At 47.0% G+C, this 19,981-nt stretch overlaps 1 protein-coding gene across 6 annotated transcripts in view; it reads right to left on the bottom strand.

Annotated features, from left to right (window-relative positions):
* Positions 1 to 19,981, bottom strand: part of rassf8b (Ras association domain family member 8b) — a 113,747-nt gene that overhangs the window by 34,253 nt on the left and 59,513 nt on the right. Inside the window, exon 1 of one of the 6 annotated variants that reach the window (XM_072562325.1) lies at positions 2,078 to 2,743. The exons of 4 other annotated variants lie outside the window; for them this stretch is intronic. The gene's annotated coding sequence lies outside the window, so the exon portion shown is untranslated. Of the gene's footprint in view, positions 1 to 1,796; positions 1,990 to 2,077; positions 2,744 to 19,981 lie in introns of those variants that run through there. One more of the 6 variants, XM_072562326.1, reaches the window with a different exon arrangement.

The following is a 19,981-nucleotide window of genomic DNA, read 5'->3' as shown; positions in this document are numbered from 1 at the left end:
TGTGTAAATGGCTCCAAGTGGTGAAAAGGTAGCCCTGAAAGTTCAGAAAGTTTACACTGGTGGATGTGGAATAAAGGAAGTGTCGAGATCCCACTCGGGAGCATTGAGGAGGTGATGGGCTCTAAGGAGACTGGCCCTTCGGACAGAACTAGACAGGGTAAACGCAAGAAAGATGTTCCCGATGACCAGGCAGTCCAGAACCTACAGTCTAAGGACATGGGTTCGACCATTTCAGACTGAGATGAAGAGAAATGTCTTCACCCAGACAGTGGTGAGCCTGTGGGATTGTCTGTCATCGAAAGCAGTTGAGGCCAAAACATTGAACATCTTCAAGAAGGAGGTGTATATAGGCCTCAAGGACAGAGGGAGAAAATGTGAACAGTTGGGTGAACAACCATAAGGACAGCACAGTGGCTCTGTGGTCAGCACTGCTACCTCACAGCGATAGGACCTGGGTCTGACTCCAGGCTCTGGCTGTGTGGAGTTTGCACACTCTCTGTGTGGGTTTCCTCCGGGTGCTCCGGTTTCCTCCCACAGTCCAAAGATGTGGAGGTTAGGTGGGTTGGCCATGCTAAACTGCCCGTAGTGTTCAGGGTTGTGCAGGCACAATGGGTTAGCCATGGGAAATGCAGGGTGATAAGGCTGGGGGGTCTAGTGTGACCTTGATGGGATGAATGGCCTGCTTCCACACTGGAGGGATTCTGTGTTAATCCTGAATGGCAGAGCAGCTTTGAAGGCTGAATGGCCTGCTCCTAGTTTCTATGTTAATCCCGTCACTTGCCTGAGGTTGTATTATCTCCATGCGAGAGTACTGTAATTTCTCTGCTACAAAATCGTAAACAAATTGCACAAATAATAAACCAACATTGAGCAATATCCAATCCCCAAAGGGAGACAGTATTAAGAGCCCCATCCCATGCCCTTCCCCCACAATATATACCTTGAGCCAGTTGAAATATTAACAAAATTTGAGATACTGGATAGCCATCCTCTACAGATAGATATTAAAATACTCCAAGAATTCAGAGAGAAGACAGAAAAGAAAGTCTGCAGATGAGGTTAAACTCTGGAGAGAAGCTAGCGTGCTGTTGACAGCACGTTATGCAACACTCTGTACTTGGCCTCACAAGATCACTTTGTATTGTGCTGGAAAAGAACACATTCAGACAGGAAGGGGAAACTACAGACACGATCCCCTCATTGTTGGATTCTTATAGACATACAGCGGTTTGGAACAAGCTGCGAGGGTCAGCTGAAAGGGCAAAATGAAACAAGATTTAATGTATGTTTGTACAATGATGCCTCAATATGGGCTGAATGAGTTTTTATTTAAAAAGGTTCGGTATTCACATGGTCAACAGACACTCTTTATCATTGGCACTAAGGACTGGAAAATTGCTACTAAATTACCTACTAATGCACACAACATGTGTGTCCGACATTTCTTGGCAGCTTCATCTTCAAAATAACAGCAGATACCAGGTTCAAACTCTTCAGACCTTACATATTTTCAAATCAAGAAATAAAATCTGGATTCAGTTTGGGGAGGGGAAACTCAGCATTAATGTTCTGACAAGCTGATTGGAGACCCAGCTCACAGAAAGAGCAGTGACTGAACATAACTGAGCAGGGACTGAATAACAGGTCTAATCTACCAGCTGGACCTTCTAATGTTAACAAATCAAAGAAGTAAAGCTTTACTTCTTATTTGACTTATAAAAAAAATCAGCAGAGATTAGACAGCAGTCACTAGATTTAACACACTGGTTAAGACATTATCAAGTCTAGTTACCTACCAGGAATACAGTTCAGCTACAACTGAGTGGCAGCAAAGAGGCTGCAGGATAACTGTGGGTAATTCAGCTCTCTGGAGTTAAGCATTCCATTGTCTGGATTTTCTGTGCTAGCTTCTGCTTCACTCGGTCTCCATATCCCTTAGGGCGATATGTCCTTCACACTGCACTGAACTAACTCAAACATCAGTGGGTGGGGTAGAGAGAGGGGTGGGGTGGGAAATTAAACATTCTGGTGTGGTCAGTGAAAACTACATTTTTAAAGATAGGAAAAGAAACCCTACCTTGTAGGGCTTGGCAGAAACCAGCCCACCGACTGCATCACTCTCCGGCTTCTTCCCTCCCCCTCGGCACCGTCCAGGATTTTGTTTTGTTGTTAACAGGAACGTGCAAGTTAAGAACTTCAAGTTATTGAAATCCAGGGCCAGGTTATTTAGCGAGCGTGTTTGCTGTGTTTCAGAAGAGCTGACATCAGCTGGTTAAGGGATAACTGATCCTGCCCGTATGTTAATAGTGTCAAGAGCACAGCTTGATAGATGTAGCCAAGCTCCAAGCCAAATAAAGTTAGCTTCCTGTGGCTCTCACAAATATGACAACTCTTAAAAGGGGTTCTCTCTCTCTCTCTCTCTCTCCCCTCCTGTCTGGAAGTTCCTATAGGTCCTGACATCAGTAAACATGCTTAAAGGATCATTCTTTATCCCCACCCCCCGCTGTTTTCAAATTTTATTCCCAATAGATGGGACAACTTTTAATGCCTCTTTATTTTAAATAAAAACTCAATTTTCTTTTGAAGGGACTAGCGTGGGATGGGAAGGGGGGTGCCCGTGGGAAAAGGATTAAACAATGCACAAAGACCTGCTGGATCCTAGAGTAAGACTGACCAGTTCCTGGCATGTAAATGTTTACGCAGTGAGACAGTACTATAGATCTTAAAAGGGGCCCTCACAGGGAGTACAATACTCTGCTCCTTAAAGCGGTCTGCTCCCTAATCACATTGGAAACCAATGCCATATTGACTGTCTCTTGTACCACAGCACCCAAATCCTCAGCAAATCAAATCCACCTTTCCTTTAAGTACGAAGCATAATCTCTTCTCAACGTTTTGTTTCAAAATAAACAGAAGCAATGATTAACGTTCTTTCATTGAAAGTGGCAGTCTGCGATGAACACTGTATTAAGCCTACAGCCCTCCTCCCCGCCTTCCACCCCCGACATCCTCTTATTTACTGGACAAAAGGAGCCAGGTCTCTCACAAGACACTAACCAGGCTGCAATCATTTAAAAGGCACAGGGCGATCCCACAGTGAAGCCCACTTATGGCCACTGTGGAAACTAATTCGAGCTGGGTCACTTAGAGTGCATGCTAACTATTGGAAATTCTAACAATTCAGACACTATGGTGACCAACCGTCCCATAACTGAAGGGTCTGTCCCTTATGGCTTTAATAGCCAGGTTTTTATTGGGTACCCTAGAACAGTTTGTCAGCGACTGAGCCAGGGACCTACCTCTTCCCTCTGTCTTTGTTTTATTTTTGCAAACATGATGGGGGTGGGAGTCACAGACCCTTCAGCCCAACCCATCCACACAAATCAAGTTTCCTAAACTGAAATAGTCAGATTTTCCAATGTTTGGCCAATATCCCTCTGAGCTGAAAATGTGTTGCTGGAAAAGCGCAGCAGGTCAGGCAGCATCCAAGGAGCAGGAGAATCGACGTTTCGGGCATGAGCCCTTCTTCAGGAATGAGGAAAGTGTGTCCAGCAGGCTAAGATAAAAGGTAGGGAGGAGGGACTTGGGGGAGGGGCGTTGGAAATGCGATAGGTGGAAGGAGGTCAAAGTGAGGGTGATAGGCCGGAGTGGGGGTAGGGGCGGAGAGGTCAGGAAGAAGACCTTTACACCGCTGAGGCTAAACGCCAGCTTGCGGACACCTCCTCCTACTGCCCCCTTGACCATGACCCCACCTCCCCACCACCAAACCGTGTCCTTCCACCTATCGCATAAGAATTTCAGTTACTTCCTCTCTGAAGCCTGCAAATCTTTTGTTTTGCAAGTTAATATTCTTGATTTAAAATAAATTGCATGGCCATTAAAAACAACGCACAAAACTTCATTTTGCAGACTACAAACCGCTAAAGTGGATTAAGTTGACAAATCCTTTGAGTTGTTCTTGCTCTGGACAGAGATAAAGCAGCTCTTGAGAAAGTGATGCAATGACAGGCCCGAGGCCTATTGGTCTCTACAGCTTAGTTGCCTGGAGGCCTGTCTCCCTTTAGTGAAATGGATGGGGCTGGGGGTGAAGAGTTACAAAGCCCAATGTTACAATCAGGGAGAAAGTGAGGACTGCAGATGCTGGAGATCAGAGCTCAAAAAGCGCAGCAGGTTAGGCAGCAGGAGAATCGACGTTTCGGGCATAAGAAGGTTTTCCTGAAGAAGGGCTTTTGCCCGAAACGTCAATTCACCTGCTCCTTTCAGCAATGTTACCATCTGCCTACCTGGCCTCGATAGCAAACACAGCTAGCCCAGCCCTCACCAGACACCCTCCAGTGATGGTTTGGCCGCAAAGACAATTTTTCAATTTAGATTACTTACAGTGTGGAAACAGGCCCTTCGGCCCAACAAGTCCACACCAACCCGCGGAAGCACAACCCACCCATACCCCTACATTTACCCCTTACCTAACACTACAGGCAATTTAGCATGGCCAATTCACCCAACCTGCACATCTTTGGACTGTGGGAGGAAACCGGAGGAAACCCACGCAGACACAGGGAGAATGTGCAAACTCCACACAGTCAGTCGCCTGAGGCGGGAATTGAACCCGGGTCTCTGGCGCTGTGAGGCAGCAGTGCTAACCACTGTGCCACCCACTAAAAATCAGGAAAGATTGGAGGGTCCGTTTTCTCTCACTCGACTGCCATGGCAACAAGCTGCTCCTATCAAGCACTAAGGCCTCTGTTTATCCTCCAATTTGAAGAGTTGGCCTACTTCACCTGATTGGTTGACAGACATGTCCTCTGGTCATTCATTGGTCAATTTAGGGAAGGTTACTAGGAGTGACTGTGACACAAGGCGGCCTTCTGATCACCCATTTGGGTCTGATTGTGGGGTTCAGAATGACTCCCACAGGGGACATCTTGCCTGTTACACGATACTGTGAATAACGATGGTACTGCCGTCCATAAAGTCTGCCATTCTAATCTCCAGTGAGTACAAACAGTGCCTGTAGGTGTAGAGGAGGCAAGAGTGCTGATGTGGATGGGTGGTCAGCTCATGATTGGGGCCTAAGAGCCAAGCTATCATTTTGTAACCAGCAGTTTGTGCCAGGGCAGTTTGTTGGATTGTACATTGCTACTGCCTAATGAATGGTCAGCAAATTCCAAACTCAAATATATACATATTCCTTTAAAGTTTGACTGACTATACCGGCAATTCCTAAGCAGTACATTGGTTAGTAAAATGCAGGCTACTAAAAGCATACAACAAAAGACAAGGCAGGATTACTGCTGTATCATAAAACATACTGGGTCACAGAGTCCTATAGTACATGAGAAAAAGAAACACATAAAAGCTCTGCTTCTTAAGTACTAATCAGTGAAGGGGCTGGGGGTGGGGTAATAATCATTTACTCCCATATGTTTCTATCATGCTCACAATCACAGTCGCTTTAATAACACATTACACTTCAACCCAGATTATGTCTCAGTAGGTCAAGGAGGAGAGACTGAGAAGGGAAGGAAATTATTTTGCTAAAGTTTAGCAGTTTCTCTATGAGCTTCCTATTTCCCATCACAGAGACATAGGGGTTTACAGCATGGATAGAGGCTGTAATCCTCCTCCAATCTGTGCGAATGAGGTGACCCCTTATTCTGAGATTACACCCCTCCATCCTAGATTCTCCCATAAGGGGAAACAACTTTTCTGCATCTATATTGTCAAGTCCCCTAAGAAATTTATGTGTGTTATGATTAGGTGTCCACTCATTTATCCAAACTCTAGTACAAATTCAATCTAGTCAACCCTGTATAAGGAAATCCCTCCATCCCTGGTGTCTGTCTAGTGAATCCTCACTGGACTGCCTCTAATGCCAGTACTGAATAATTTTCCTTAGATAAGGGGCCCAAAACTATTCACAGTATTCCAGTTGTGGTTTGACTCGTATCTTGTATAGTTTTAGCAAGACCTCTCTATTAACACCCCCCCATTAAAATAGATGCCCAGATTCCATTGGCTTTCCCTATCTCCTAGTGAACTTTGATGCTACCTGTGGGGTGGCACGGTGGCTCAGTGGTTAGCACTGCTGCCTCACATCACCAGGGACCAATTCCCACCTTGGGTGACTGTCTGTATGGAGTTTGCACATTCTCCCCGTGTCTGTGCGGGTTTCCTCCCACAATCCAAAAGATGTGTAGGTTAGGTGAATTGGTCATGCTAAATTGCCCATAGTGTTGGGTGCATTAGTCAGGGTAAATATAGGGTAGGGCTGGGTTCATCTTCAGAGGGTCGGTGTGGACTTGTTGGGCCGAAGGGCCTGTTTCCATACTGTAGGGAATCTAATCTACCTTTTTGTGATTCATGCATTAGGGCCTCCAGCTCTTCCAACTTCATCTTCCAGCATTTGGCCTTGGACGTTATGGCACTTAAAAGTATGGAACTAAATAGTTCTTAAATGTTGTGGTAGTTCCTATCTCTGCTACCCTTTCAGGCAGTGAGTTCCAGATACCCGCCACTCTCTGGGTGAAAAAATTCTTCCAGAAATCCCTTTTAAACCACTTACCTGAGATCTTTTTATTCAAGGTTGAGAGAGTGGAAATGGCTTAACTGTTTCACATTGAAGCCAAGAGTAAAGATGTGATTTGCTTGTTTTGCTCGATCTCTACAACTAGGTAAAAACAATGACTGCAGATGCTGGAAACCAGATTCTGGATTAGTGGTGCTGGAAGAGCACAGCAGTTCAGGCAGCATCCAAGTAGCTTCGAAATCGACGTTTCAGGCAAAAGCCCTTCATCGGGAATAAAGCTTTATTCCTGATGAAGGGCTTTTGCCCGAAACGTCGATTTCGAAGCTACTTGGATGCTGATCTCTACAACTGTCTGACAGCTCCCTTCACCCCAACCCTGTGAGGTCCAGCACATGGTCAATAAAGAATCAAGTTCCAAACCACACAGAAAGTAACATCAATGCTGGTAACAATTTTCATCCATCGATGGGACATTTGTATTTCAAGGACAGTATGAGTGTCTTTGGGATTTGGAGATGGACAGGCTGTTGTATATGGCAAGGTGTATCCGAAGTGAATAACTAAGGAATTTTAGTTATTTTTGAACAAGTGCCATTCTTAAAATCTATGCAAAGCTAAACTTTGACTTTTTTAAAGAAAATTCTCTGGAAGCATCTGGGCAATGAAGGGCTCATTCCCGAATCGTCGATTCTCCTGCTCCTCGGATGCTGCCTGAGCTCCTGTGCTTTTCTAGCACCACACTCTCGACTCTAGTCAGTGAAGCTCGTCTGTTCCGTGAGAAGATGCTGTTGCTGGGCTGTTTCTTTGAATGGCTGTGACCCCATGTAAGAGTTCACCCGCCAGGGTTTGGATCCAGCGACGATGAGGGAACCTGCAACGCTTTTCCGAGTCAGGATGGTGGGTGTGTGGCTTGTGGGGCGGCCCAGGAACTGTTAGTGCTCCCACAGACCTGGTGTCCCTGCTCCCCTGCCTGGCGAAGGAATAGCTTGTCGGATTGGGAGGATTTTCCAAGCCAGCTGCCCTATGGGACTCAACATGACAGTCATTTGTCGCACTTTCTAATGGCGTACATGTGTGAACCAAATACCCCAGTTTGAGCAAACTCTGGATTATAGCGTCTCACCCGAATCTCTGCCGGTGAAGTCCCTGTAGTTGAAACCTTACTGATTCGATGCTGAACCACTAATCTCTCCAAATTCCGTCATGGATCCCAATTCCTCCTGGCAGAGTTGGCATTCTAAACTTATTGGGCTACCTCTGGACAATGGAAGGGAACAGAGAAGAGGTTGAGAAGTTGGGATTGTTTTTATGAGGGGCCCGGACAGAGCAGAAACTGTTTCCACTGGAGTGGAAGGATGGAGAACCAAGAGGACACCGATTTAGGATAACTGGCAAACGTAGCAATGGCGACACAAGTAAAACAGGTTTTCACGTAGAGAGTGGTCGCCATCTATACCTGTAGAGGCAGGTTCAGTTGGGGCTTTTCAAAGGAAGTTGGATCATTATCTGTAAAGGAAGATGGTGCAGGACCACAAGGGTGTGGGAAGGAAGGTAGGAGAGTGGTATTAGGTGAACCGCTGCTTCAGTGGGCCAGCAACGAAACGACGGGCCAAATGGATGTCACAATCCTAAAGGTTCTACTTTATAAGAGGCCCTGAGCTTTAGGGAAGGAAACAGCCATCCTGACCTGGTCTGGCCTACAATTGGCTCCAGACCCACAGCCAATGTGGTTAAATCTTAAACTGCCCTCGAGGCAATTAGGGATGGACAATGAATGTTGGGCCTAGTCAGTGATACCCACTTCCCATGAACAATTTTTTTTAAAAAAAGGTTCCTGATTTTAATTTGCTGTTCCAAAGAGATGACCTCAGCAATACTAGTTGCTCATTTGTCACCCCTATACCAGTGGCCAGGTCATTTCTTAGGAATGAAATTCTTTACCAAAGTGAGGGAGGAAACACATCTCATTTTTTTTGATCCCTACAACTGCAAACCCTTCCCCCCCCCCAAGCCCGGAGTTAGGTTCAGCACATGGTCAATAAAGAGTAAAGCTCCAGCAACATCAATATTGGTAACAAGTCTAATCCAACGATGAGACATTTCCATTTCAAGTACGTTTTAGACACGAAGGTTAGATTTTCCCTCTGGAGCAGGGATCATTTCTGTTACATCCCAGAACAAACAATGAGACAGAACCAGCAAATGACACATACTGCTCTGACTCATCTTGTTCAGTTCAAAATGCGGGCCCAGTACATTCATTTCCCAGGATTATTGCGTTTTTTTGTTTACTATTCCCTCCCCCCGGATTAGTTACAGTGAGTAAATGGGCAGACACTTAAGGTTAGGAGGCGACTTCTACAAAAGTCAGAGGAGGATTAGATTAGGTTACATTACAGTGTGGAAACAGGCCCTTCGGCCCAACAAGTCCACACCGACCCGCTGAAGCGCAACCCACCCATACCCCTACATTTACCCCTTACCTAACACTACGGGCAATTTAGCATGGCCAATTCACCTGACCTGCACGTCTTTGGACTGTGGGAGGAAACCGGAGCACCCGGAGGAAACCCACGCAGACACGGGGAGAACGTACAAACTCCACACAGTCAGTCGCCTGAGGCAGGAATTGAACCCGGGTCTCTGGCGCTGTGAGGCAGCAGTGCTAACCACTGTACCACCCAAAGGAGACACTGTGCAATGGAAGGTAAGTGAGAGGGACGATGCTTACTCCAAGTTGGTGATGCCTCTCTCAAACCTTTTTAAACCTTTCATTGAGATATAGATTCCACAGCCAGGCCACCCCAGGAAGGTTTCTGGCTGCTCCTGTAGCAGGGATGGAGGGTCAGAAGGAGGGAGAACATTCAGGCCTGCCTAGAGCACTCGCTTCTTGCCCTGCTACAGGGTGGTCTAAACTGGTGCTGAGGGAACCTGGTGCCTGACTGGAAAATTCCAACTGGCCTCCTTTAGTTTTGCTTCATTAGGCTCTTAATGGAAACGTCCTTATGGCACAGTTGTAGTGTCCTAATGTCTGAGACAGGAGGCCCACGTTCAAGTCCAGAAGTGTGTCCTAACATCTCTGAACAGGTTGATTAGAAAATGCCTAGGCCATCAATAAGCCTTAATGGTGCAGCCTGCTAAGCCCCAATCTCATTGCTGCTCCTTCAATGGCAGCTGATAGATGGGAACATTACCACCGACAAATTCACCTCCCAGCCACTCACCACCCTGACTGGTATATATATCACCTTTCCTGCACTGACGTTGGGTCAAAGTCCTGGAACACCCTCTCTAAGGGCATTGCGGGTCAACCTACAGACTGCAGCAGTTCAAGAGGGCAGCTCACCACCACCTTCTCAAGGGCAACTAGGGACGGGCAATAAATGCTGGTCTAACCAGTGATGCCCATGTCCCATAAAATAGCATATTTAACAAATTGACCTGATGGAGGCATGACTGCCAGTTTAACTCCTGCTTGCCTCTAATCATGGTGCCAACAGTGAGTGGAAATCCTGGCCACAGAGTGAACAACCTGCTGGTCCCTGAATCAAGGGGAAGTTCTGTGTTAAGCAGCTGACAAGGACTCGATCACCTGGACCCGATTCAAAGCCATTCCTCCTGAAGGCTGTGTCAAGTATTTCGAAGAGGTTTTCTCCCCAGCAGTTCAGCTTGACTCGAACACAGGCCCCAAATCCAAAAGACAGCTGCTTAGCTCTCGGAACACTTTCTGAATTCTGCTCTTGCCAGCAGTACTGGTCACAGGTTGGATGTGGCAAAATCGCAAGGTTTGACAAAGCAGACCTTATTATCCGCAAAAGTGTGCCATTATTTTATTTCATTCATAAACAAAACAAACGCTGATCACGAAGTTTGAGTTAACTGAACGCGGAGTGACCCCATGCTTCAATAATTACACTGAAATAGCCGAGGAAACACAGCTTTCTCTGATTTCGAAGATGAGAGGGCCATCTTTGGAATGGCTACAGTTTTGTGAAAGTCAACAGAATTCCATCCACTTGTAGCCGATCCGTGAAATACCTGTTCATAATAAGTGATCCTCCCTGGCAAGAGATAAAAAAAACTGCGGATGTTGGAATCCAAAGTGGACAAGCAGGAGGCTGGAAGAACACAGGGCAGCATCGGGAGGGCAGAGAAGTCGACGTTTCGGGTGTAACCCTTCAGGGCTCTATGGCAAGAAGCATTTCTGTATTGTACGAACACACCAAATACCAATTCCAAGAAAAAAGTACTCCGAAGAGTAACCCACCCTGACCCATTCCCCAACTCTATCACTCTACACTTCCCCTGACTAATGCACCTAACCTACACATCCCTGAACAGTGTGGGCAATTCAGCCTGGCCAATCCATCTAACCAACTCATCTTTGGAGTGTGGGAGGAAACCAGAGCACCTGGAGGAAACCCACATAGACAGAATGTCCAAACTCCACACTGTCAGTCGCCTGAGGCTGGAATCAAACCCGGGTCCCCGATGCTGTGAGGCAGCAGTGCTAATCACTGAGCCACTATGCTGCCTCCTCTGAGCCTTAATATATTAAAGGCACTACTTAAGTTTCAGCTGTTGCTGTCATGGGTGCAGGATCTAAATTCCATTGCCAAGTCAAACCGGTCCACTGAAGTGCACCATGATCACAGGGGGAGGCCTTTCAGCCCATCATGCCTGCAATCAATCTATCACCTAGTGCAAGTGTCTATTACCTTGTGCCATTTTCACAGATCCCTCTGCACTATTATACAAATCGAAGTTGTGAAGGCCAAAACAGAGGCACCAACATTCTGTCTCTGCACATCACTGAGTTGAAGGTAATTGAGAATCACTTTTCAATGATGTTGGGTGAGATGACGGGGAAGAGGGATGGGAAACCAGATTGTACACAAATATTTTCACCAATTTCTATTATAAAGCTGGTTTAGCTGCAGAATGTTTCAGCTCCTGAGTCAAAGCTGTTATTAGGATGTTGGAGATCGGCACAGCACTGGCTCTAAACAAGGATAAAGGGCTCTTGTATAATGGGAGAGTAAAATCTAATGCAAGAGCTCTGATTTTCAGCATTTTCCTTCAGACGAACACGCCTCTATTAATGTGGCCATCTTATTTGCAAAATAAAGTCGCCTATTTGTAAAACAGACAGTCTAGAGAAGATCCTTATAGGAGTGAGTCTAAAAGAGGAAACAGCTCAAAAACACAAAGGCTATCATTCAATTTTGACATTTTCCAATCTTCCATCACCAGAATACACAACAAATAGATTTAGGATTTATAGCATTGGTGTTCAACACTGGTTAATGATTTAACATTAAAGTCACATTAAAGCTACCATTGTAGAATGTCAACAGTGACAGACACCTCATACCAACAGAATATACCCCGTTAATGTAAACGGCACTCTGCATTCTTCTCAGAATGCAAAGTATCAAATGACAAAGGCTCCAGACAGGCTGTCAGCATGATGGTACCACTTTCACAACAAGAGTCAGATCTGGTCATAAAATTCAAACAATCACCCATTCTTCACAGTAAGCTCCTGGAATGGCACAGACCTGGCTTAACAGGAACAGTTCATTACCACGGGTCAAAAAAAGGAGATGGTCCTGCTCTCCTCATTCAGCACATTTCCCCTCATGGACATCAGTAGCTGCTTGAGGGGTGAAGCTCTTTGCAGTGTCCATCATGAACACTGACTGTCTACTTTCTTGACTTTTCTCCTGGTCTCGTTTCCAACAGTCGGGCCATGGGTTGGTTCAGGCTAATGGGCAACGTGCTGCAGTGGTTTGCCATTACTGTCTGTAGGATAGCTGGCCAGGAGACTCTATCACACTCTCCAGTTGCCATCAGACTGAGTGTAAGGACTTAAAGGTCAATAAATGACCTGTTTGACCATGTTCTGAATAGACAAATCTTGGCCTAGAACTCGAACCCAGAGCCTCTTGCTCAGAGGTACAGACACTCCCACTGCTCCTATAGAATCCCCTGAACATTTATGAACCTCAATGCTTTCTGCTGCTAGCGCTGACCTAGCTTGTAATTCATTTGTCTATTGAATTCACTGAATTACAGAATTGTTACAGTGCAGAGGGAGTCCATTCAGCCCATTGTGTCTGCACGAGCTCTCCGAATAAGTACTATGACTCACTGCCATCTCCTGCCCGCTACTCCATGCAAATAACCATTCAATGCCCTTGTGTGCTTCAATTGGACTAGCCTCCACCACATTTCCAAGTACGGCATTCCAAACCCTGATTACTCGCTGAGTGATAAAGGGTTTTCTTACATTGCATCTGCTTCTTTTGCAAGAACTTCAATCTATGCCGTCTCATTACTGATCACTTAGCAAGCGGAGGGGTATGAATAGGGTAAATAGACACGGTCTTTTCCCTGGGATCGGGGAGTCCAGAACTAGAGGGCATAGGTTTAGGGTGAGAGGGGAAAGATTTTAAAGGAACCTAAGGGGCAACTTTTTCACACAGAGGGTGGTGCGTGTATGGAATGAGCTGTCAGAGGAAGTGGTAGAGGCTGATATAATTACAACATTTAAATGGCATCTGGATGGGTATGCGAATAGGAAGGGTTTAGAGGGAGATGGGCCAAGTTCTGGTGAATGGGACTAGATTAATTTAGGAAATCTGGGTCCTCTACTTTTTGTCATTTACATAAATGATTTGGATGGTAGCATAAGAGATACAGTTACTAAGTTTGCAGATGACACCAAAATTGGAGGTGTAGTGGGTATATCTCTATGACTCTATGGTAGGCATGGACAAGTTGGGACAGAAAGGTCTGTTCCGTGATGTACATCTCCAAGTGGGAACAATTTCTGCCTGCCTGCTCTGTGTATACCCTCATGATTTTGAAAACTTGAATCAAATCTTCCCTCAGCCTTGCCCTCTCCAAGGAAAACAGGTTCCAAATTCTCTAATCCATCATCATCATTTAAGTGTTTCATTCTTGGAACCATTCTTGTAAACCTCTTCTGCACTCTCTCCAATGCTTTCCCATCCTTCCTAAAATGCGGCAGGCAGAACTTTACACAGTACTCCAGCTGAGATGCAATATGTGTCTTATGCAACTTCAACATCACCTCCCTGCTCTTGTACTCCATACCCTGATTAACAAAATCCAGGATACTCTACACTTTGTTACAGGTTTAGAGGGATAGGGGCCAAATGCAGGCAAGTGGGATTAGTTTGGTCAGCATGGATAAGGGTCTGTTTCCATGCTGTATGACTCTATGACTGTCCTTCCTTTAATCATCTGTGCACATATACACACAGGTGTCTCTGCATCTTTCAGGTTGTGCCCTATATTTTATATTGTCCCTCCATGTTCTGTTTGTCAAAATCTATCACCTCAAACATCTCTGCATTGACCTTCATCTGCCACCTATCTGAGCACCTCGCTAGTTCATTGGATATCCTTTTGAAGTGCTGTATTGTTCTAATATTGCTTACAGTGCTCACAAGTTTTGTACTGTCCAAAGCTTTGGAATTGTACCTCATACAGCTAGATCTACGACACTGGTAGCTGCTCAGAATCTACTGAAAATGTGGTCAGTCTCATGTGCATCAGTCAAGTGCTTTTTATTTTTATTTTTTAATTGGTTCTTCTGCATCTTTGTTATTCTTCCCTATTCTTCGCAAAACATGTGTCCTAAAGGAAAGCGTAACAACCAAAAAATATTGCACCCAATGAGTTAATAACAGAACAGGGATCAGTGCCATCCATTGTCAGCCAATCAGAGTGAGCCATTTAAATCAGTGTTGTCCAATAGCATTTCACTGTTTGCAGTGGTCAGGTCACTATATTAACCATGTGATAGAAAACCTATGCCATGGTTGGGGTAAATGTTCTACTGGGATTGAGGGACAGCACTGAGTATGACCACTGCACGGTGACAATAGATCGGTCAAACAATTGTGTTGTAATAGTTGCTCACCACTACACAGCACCGAGATTCAGTGTTACAACTTAAATGTTTTAAACAGCTTCAACTTCCTTCAATCCTCTTGACCACTGGACTGGAGGGTTTTTTAAAAATATACTGTGTTGTGCACACAGTCACACTGAGTTAGCAGCTCACCTTGTAGCAGTGTAGGGAGTGACAGGGTGTCCCTGTTTAGTATGGTAGAGGCAAGCTACAGACTAGTTAAACAGGAGAGACACCTGGTCACGGGCAGACGGGTCTATCTGCTCAAGGATAGATTACCTGTTTGTGTCCCGAACGCTCTCGGTCAGATCCACCGACGTCAAGCCGGTGTTCTTCTCTGACCACTGCCTCCTGCTGGCCGACTGTCACCTACAGGACGAACAGTGGGCGGGCAAGGGAGCGTGGAAACTGAACACTAAGCTGTTGACCCCGGGAAACATCGAAGAGCTGAAGAGGGATTACGCAGGTTGGAGAACCGTGAAGCCCCTCTTCGAGTCTCCAGCGGACTGGTGGGAAACGGTAAAAGGGAACATCAAGAGGTTCTTTATCCTCAAAGGTGTCCAGGAGGCGAGAGAGAGGCGGGGAAAACTGTCCCAGCTCCAGGAAAGTATGTAGAACCTGCTCCTGCTTCAGACGATGGGGGTCGATGTCACGGAGGACCTCAAGGAGGTGAAGGGCCAGCAAGCCTCGCTCTTTGCCTCGGAGGCCTCCAGGATAATCTTCCGGTCCAGGGTCCGCTCGGTGGAGCAGGACGAGACGTGCTCACGTTTCTTCTTCCAGAAGGTGCACAAAGAGAGCTCCGTGCTCAGCAGCCTGAAGAAAGAAGATGGCTCGGTAACGTCATCTCAGGCTGACGTCATGAGGATCAGCAAATCCTTCTACGCCAGCCTGTATGACTCGAAGCCAACCGACAGCGCGGCCTCCCAGTCGTTCCTGTCCTCTATCACGGAGGTCCTAGATGACGGAACACGAGAGAGGCTGGACCAGCCGCTATCTCTGGATGAACTGACCAAGGCCCTCGAGTCCTTCGAAAAGAATAAAACTCCCGGAAGCGACGGCTTACCAGTCGAGGTTTATTCCGCTCTTTGGGACTTGATCGGCCAGGACCTGCTGGAGGCGTATGTCAGTATGCTTCGGGCAGGTACCATGAGTGAATCCATGAGGAAAGGCATTATCACCCTCGTCTACAAGCGGAAGGGGGATAGGGAGGAAATCAGAAATTGGAGACCGATCTCACTGTTAAATGCAGACAACAAAATCTTGTCAAAGGTAATCGCCAACCGGGTCAGGTCTGCTCTGGGGTCGGTGATTGACCCTGACCAAACCTGTGCTGTACTGGGCAGGAAGATCTCTGAGAGTCTCGCACTCCTCAGGGATACGATCGCCTACGTGCAGGACAGGGGGGTGGACACCTGCCTCATCAGCCTGGACCAGGAGAAAGCCTTTGACAGGATATCGCATACATATATGAGGGATGTCCTCTCCAAAATGGGCTTTGGGGAGGGAATCGGAAATTGGATCAGACTGCTCTACACCAACATTGTCAGTGCAGTCTCAATCAATGGGTGGGAATCAGATAGCTTCCCTGTAAGATCTGGAGTCAGGCAGGGATGCCCTCTCTCTCCTGCCTTGTTTGTGTGTTGCATAGAGCCATTTGCCGAATCCATCAGGAAGGATGCGAGCCTGAGAGGGGTGACTATTCCTGGCAGCGGGGGCCTACAGGTTAAGGCCTCCCTGTACATGGATGACGTCGCTGTTTTCTGCTCGGATCCGCTGTCCGTGCACAGACTCGTGTGCATCTGCGACCAGTTTGAACGGGCCTCGGGGGCCAAGGTAAACCGAGGCAAGAGCGAGGCCATGCTCTTCGGGAACTGGGCTGACCAATCCTCTATCCCCTTCACCGTCAGGACTGACCACCTGAAGGTGCTGGGTATTTGGTTCGGGGGGGCTGGGGCATGCGCCAAGACCTGGGAGGAACGGATCAGGAAGATGAGACAGAAACTAGGCAGATGGGGGCAACGGTCGCTCTCCATCGCGGGAAAAAACCTGGTCATCAGGTGTGAGGTACTCTCAGTATTGCTATATGTGGCACAGGTCTGGCCTATCCCCAGGACCTGTGCCGCCGCAGTCACCCGGGCCATCTTCCAATTCATTTGGAGATCAAAGATGGACCGGGTCCGAAGAGACTCAATGTACAAAGACCGGTGCAATGGGGGAAGAAACACGCCCAATGCCACCCTCACCCTGATGGCCACCTTTGTGTGTGGCTGCATCAAGCTGTGCGTGGATCCCCGGTACACAAACACCAAGTGTCACTACGTACTGAGGTTCTACCTGTCCCCGGTGTTGCGAAGGATGGGCCTGGCCTCGCTGCCGCGGAACGCTCCGAGTAGTTGGACCGTTCCGTATCACCTGTCCTTCGTGGAGAAATTTATGAGGAAAAACACCTTTGACCACAAGTCCATCAGGAAGTGGTCAGCACGTAGCGTCCTTGAGACCCTTCGGGAAAAGGAGAGGGCGGATCCTGTCGAGCGGTTCCCTGAGCAGACTGTCAAAGTCATTTGGCAGAATGCCTCATCGCCAGAACTTTCCAACAAGCACCAAGACGTGGCCTGGCTGGTGGTGAGAAGGGCTCTGCCTGTGAGATCCTTTATGTACGCCTGGACTCTCAGCCGCACCGCACGCTGCCCTCGAAGTGGCTGCGGTGGGGACGAGACTGTCACACACCTCCTTCTGGAATGTGCCTATGCAGAAGAAGTCTGGAGAGGAATGCAGTGGTGCTTGTCGAGGTTCGTCCCGAGCAGCGCCGTGACGCGGGACTCCGTGCTCTACGGCCTGTTCCCTGGGACTCACACCGAGACGAACATTAACTGTGCCTGGAGGATCATCAACTCGGTGAAGGACGCTCTCTGGGCGGTCCGAAACCTGTTGATCTTCCAGCTGAAGGAGTTGACCGCGACTGAGTGTTGCAGACTGGCACATTCCAAGGTCCAAGACTACGTGTTGAGGGACGCGCTGAAGCTTGGGGCAGCTGCCGCCAAGGCGCGGTGGGGAAAGACCACCGTGTAAGATCGGCCTGCCTAAAGAAGAACAGGGGGCCCATGCGGACGTTTTTTTGGGCTTTGCTGATGCCTCAGCCAAATATATGTACAAGATTGAAAAATGCACAGGATTGTAAATGACAAGGATAAATTCGAATCTGTGTTTGTAAATATGGACATATGTATGGCATGATCCAATGTACAGATCATCAAATCATTTATGAATAAAGTATATTTTTGAAATAAAAAAAAGAGGTTCTCGTATTGGAGCTCACTGCATTGTTGGCCACTCATTACGGGTTGCACTGATATTATAAAACACTGTCGCACAGATTGTGAGGATGACCTGGAGGTTAGGTCAAACTCATTGGAGAATCTAAACCTACTCTGCCCACAAGTCCAGGAACATTGTCACTGTGGGCGGGGCATTCGGCTTTCCTCAGTATTAACGTTTTCAGATCCTTAAAGCTCACCTACAACTTTAAGGGTCACTGTGGTTTTTTACTCCTTGCTTCTGGTGGATGATTGTATAAGACAGTCTGGAAACTTGTCTGTAGGCAGACAGGCTGCCACAGGATCTTAATATCCATCGGATTAAAATCTCACCTAATAAACCGAAATGCGTCACGTGCCTGTGGTGAGCAACTCACGTATTGGACATCACCAATCTGATCAGTGTAGTGTGTGTAATACATCATTTTGGTTTAGTTCAGTTTATATACCTGGCACATTGGAAGGTGGTTGTGGTTAGATTAGATTACTTACAGTGTGGAAACAGGCCCTTCGGCCCAACAAGTCTACACTGCCCCGCCGAAGCGTAACCCACCCATACCCCTACATCTACATCTACATCTACCCCATACCTAACACTACGGGCAATTTAGCATGGCCAATTCACCTGACCTGCACATCTTTGGACTGTGGGAGGAAACCGGAGCACCCGGAGGAAACCCACGCAGACATGGGGAGAATGTGCAAACTCCACACAGTCAGTCACCTGAGGTGGGAATTGAACCCGGGTCTCTGGCGCTGTGAGGCAGCAGTGCTAACCACTGTGCCACCGTGCCGCCCACTACCACCGTGCCGCCCATTAAGGTTGTGGAGGGTCAGACATCTCAGCTCAAGGACATTTCTGCAGGAGGCCCTCAGGGTAGTGTCCTCAACCCAACCATCTTCAGCTGCTTCCTCAACGACCTTCCCTCCAACATAAGGTCAGAAGTGAGGGTGTTCACCGATGATTGCACAATCGCGACTCCTCAGATACTGAAGCAGTCCATATCCAAATGCAACAAGGTCTGGACAATATCCAGGCTTGGGCTGATAACTGGCAACTGACATTTGCATGACACAAGTGCTAGACAATGACCATGTCCAATAAAAGAGAGTTGAACCACTGTCCCAGGAGGGTAGCAAAGGTACTGGCATTACTGAATCTCTGACTATCAACATCCTGGGGATAACTAACTAAAAACTGATTAAGATTCATCACATAAATACAGTGTTTGCAGGGGTAGATCAGTGGCTAAGAATCCTGCAATGAGTTACTCACCTCCTGACTCTCCAAAGCCTGTCCAACAACTACAAGGCACAAGTCAGGAGTGGGATGGAATACTCCCCACTTGCCTCGATGGGTGCAGCTCCAACAACACTCAAGAAGCTTGACACCACCCAGGACAAAGCAGCCCATGTGTTTGGCACCATATCCACAAGAATCCACTCCCTCCACCACCAACAATCAGTAGTAGCAGCGTGGATTATCCACAAGCTGCACTGCAGAAATTCACCAAAGATCCTCAGACTGTGCCTTCCAAAACCCGCAGCCACTTCCATCTAGAAAGACAAGGACAGCAAATATATGGGAACACCACCCCCTGCTAGGTCTCCTCTAAGCCACTCACTGCCCTGACTTGGAAATACTTCACCGTTCCTCCGCTGTCAGTGGGTCAAAATCCTGGAACTCTCGCCCTAATGATGTTGTGGGTGACCTTAAGCAGCACTGCAGCAGTTCAAGACCACCTCCTCCAGGATATTTAGCGACATGTAATAAATGTTGGCTCAGCTAGTGATGTCACATCCCATGAGTGAATAAATAAAGTAAGTCTCATCTCAGTCCTGCAGTTTTAAAGTCTATTTGAGGTTATTTAACCTTGGTTCACACCCTGTTGCAATACCGAGTGATGTGACTGTGGAACAGTAATACTGATTCCTAGGGCACTCCCACCGAAGACTTGCACCCCGACAGATTCCATCTTAAAATATCTTGTTGCTTGCTACCTTTCATACAAACCCAAGTCAATCTCAACATCAGCCCTTTAAACTTTGAAATAAAATAAAATAGAGGAAAGAGTTTCTCCCAGTGTTCTGAACAATGGTCCTCCCTCAATTAACATTATCTGGATTGGCTGTTGTTGTGACCTTGCCTGTAGTGTTTTCCGATGTACAGTCTGTTACAACTTCAATTGTACT

Source organism: Chiloscyllium punctatum, chromosome 44 (genome assembly GCF_047496795.1).
Source record: "Chiloscyllium punctatum isolate Juve2018m chromosome 44, sChiPun1.3, whole genome shotgun sequence".
NCBI classification, from domain to species: Eukaryota; Metazoa; Chordata; class Chondrichthyes; order Orectolobiformes; family Hemiscylliidae; genus Chiloscyllium; species Chiloscyllium punctatum.
The sequence above is the reverse complement of the archived record's forward strand: the minus strand, read 5'-3'. Positions and strand labels throughout refer to the sequence as shown.